We start from the raw sequence: 3,193 nt of genomic DNA, 5'->3' as shown, positions 1-3,193 counted from the left end.
TGCATATTTGGAATAATTTCTACTTGGTCGCAGTGCACAATTCTTTCTATACATTGTTAGATTTTGTTTGCTAATATTTTGTTGAGAATTTTTGCATCTAAGTTCATGAGAGATATTGGCCTGTATTGTTCTCTCTTTAGCTGGTTTTGCTATCAAGTTAATACTGGCCTCATGAAATGAGTTGGGAAGTGTTCTTTACTCTTTTATTTTCTGGAGTTATTCAGATGGCCTATTTAATCTTAGTTAAATTTTGGTAGTTAATAGTTTTCAAGGATTGGTCCATTTCTTCTAAGTTATTAAATTCATGAGCATAAAGTTGTTCCTTTATTATCTTTTCAATGACTGCAGTATATGTAGTGATATCCCCTATTTTATTCTTGATATCGGTAATTTTTATTTTCTCTTTGTTTTTGTCAGTCTTGCCAGAGATATATCAGTTTTGTTGATATTTTCCCAAATAACCAGCTTTTTGTTTCATTGGTTTTCTCTATTATTTTCCTTTTTAAAATTTCATTAATTTCTGCCATCTGTACTATTTTCTTTTTTCTGCTCACTTTGAATTTATTATGTCTTTCTTTTACTAGTTTCTTGAGGTAAGAACTTAGGTTATTGATTTGAGACCTTTATGTGTGTGTCAGGTAAACATTAAATGATATAAATTTCCCTTCAGCATTACTTTAGCTGTATCTCACATATTTTGATGTGTTGTATTTTTGTTTTCATTTAATTCTAGGTATTTTTACCTACAGATACAGAAATGTGTCGTTTAATTTCCACATGTTTATAGATTTTCCTGTTGTTTTCCTGTTATTGAGTTCTACTTTGATTCTATTGTGGTTAGAGAACACACTTTATATAATTTTAATTCTTTTAAATTTGTTGAGGTTTGTTTACTGGGTCAAGATATGATCTGTTTTTGGTGAATGTCCTGTGGTTGCTCAAAAAAAAAAAAAAAAAATCCTGTTGTTGTTACGGAGAATGATATTTTGGCCTCAAGGATAATCTTTCCCCAGGAATGTGGGTGAAATTTAAATGCCTTTAAATGGATTAGGCTGGTTTCTACTTTCCAATGTCAATTGACTGGCCTGAATGACTCAGAAGACTTGCCATTCACCTTTCAGGACATGACACTTAAACTTTCTGATGCTTGACTGGATATTTGATCTGCAACACATCCCCATTTTCCACACATAACCCACCTTTTATCTCACTTTCATTTCTGCTGTGATTTCTCTCATTTCCTGCAACTGATTCAGTTCCAAGGCTTGCCCCACCCAGGTGCACTTCTATTGAGTTTCCAGGTCCTGGCCTATATTGGTTTGTTTTATCCAGTGGATCTCTAGAGCCATTAGATCCTTGAGTGTCATTCTGACAAAGGAACCATAGTCTCACTGACCTCGAGTGCCATTTTGACCCAGTGGGTCATAATCACACCGACTGATCTTGAGCACTGTTCTGATCCAAACAACCACAGTAACTCTGACCTAGCTACCTTTTAATAAGTTTCTACTTCAATCTCCTAACTATATTCTGGTTAATTCTCCCTATAACCTTATCAGGTATATGTTATGTTATAGGTTTAAAACCTGATTTTCGGAGACCCAGTTTACTCGTCAATGCAGAATAGCTACTGAAGAGCAATGGAGTAATTTGAACTCAGGTCTCTCTTCACTAGAGTCAGTGTTTTCCCCTCTACCTCGTTTTGTAATGAGGGTGACACTTCCCCAGCTGCACTGGTGGTCCCTGCACTGGTGGTCTTCCCATGTTTCATGCTCCTTTATTCTCCTACATCAACAAAACTGGCAGATCTGACCCATCGTTTGCTCCCTCATGAAAACCAAGCTGATTTTATTCTTTTTAAGGAACACGCTTTCAAAGCTGGACATCTGGCTATTGTGTAAAACCGTGATCACCACTCAGCAGAACAGCAAGGGAGCCATGTGGCTTTTATTCGGTTACTAATCCAAAGCTTTGCTTGAACATTAATTCTATCACAGCTTCTCTGATGCTCGATTAAGTAAGTGTACTAAAGATGAGAAACATACTGAAAATATGCTGACTAATGCAACTCTCAGTCATTAAGGGAACCTGAATGCACTCTGGTCACTGGTTACCTCTCATAGCACATGGGAATGAATAGGCCTACGGAGAAGGAATTCATTGCTCTTTCCCATGCTTGCTTTCTTCCAGCTAAGCTATTAAATTTTCCAAATCTGAGACTATTCTGGATTCTGAGAAATCTCCACCGGAGAGGCAGCATAATGAAGAAATTGAGCCTAATCCCTACTGCATTACCAAAGCTTGTCGAATGTTACTGCAAGCATTCATATAAGACTGCCTTGTTGGAGGAAACCGGCGAGGGAATTGATGTCAGCTACCAGATGGTAATAGCGGCAGACTCGACACACTGTTAATGGGGGCTTCTAAATACAGAGGGAGCAAGCACATATATTTTCCCAAAGGGCACATATAATTTTAAGGTATGTGCAATGTAGTTTAAAGCTTTTGTTGCTCAGAGAGAAGTAGTTAAATGAGGGGTTATCATGTTTGAATTGCATTGCAAAGATATTAATAAGTAAGTTCATTAACTCTCTATGAGCATAAGGAAAAGCGTTGACTAAGGCTTTTATGATGCGGGGGAAAAAATCTTTTCAACTTTTAGAATTTTGCCTCTTTGGTTTCAACTATGTGAAAAATGACACACAATTTAGGAATATGTGAAAGCAAATTTTCAACCCAGCATGTATTTAAAATAGCGACTATAACTTCTGCACTTGATTTCAAGGAAATTACACGCCTCATATTACCATACTCATAAAGCCCAGTGGGAAACTCTCTTGCCTTTTTTTTTCCCCAGTGAGGTCAGCTACCCAATGTCTGGCAAGGGCCTCTAGGCAGGGCTCTGACTTTTGCTCCTGAATGTCCAGTACAGCCTGGCCTGGCAGTGGCAGCTGTAGAGTGACTACATAGGACCAGCTCCGGAGTGCACTCTGGTTGGAAGGAGAGGCAAGACAACGTGTATTTAAGCTTCATTTGCCAAGCAAGTATGTGGTTATTGTTAGATTGCATGTTCCTCTGGTTTTGGATTGGTGGTGCACACCATGTGGAAACAGAGCCAACCAGCCCTTTTCTCTGCCAGCGCTTCCAGAAAGGCTTTTCCTACATCTTCGTCACAATCCAGGAACTTGAAATG

Source organism: Pteropus vampyrus, unplaced genomic scaffold, assembly GCF_000151845.1.
Source record: "Pteropus vampyrus isolate Shadow unplaced genomic scaffold, Pvam_2.0 Scaffold75, whole genome shotgun sequence".
NCBI classification, from domain to species: Eukaryota; Metazoa; Chordata; class Mammalia; order Chiroptera; family Pteropodidae; genus Pteropus; species Pteropus vampyrus.
This window is presented reverse-complemented; position numbering follows the sequence as displayed.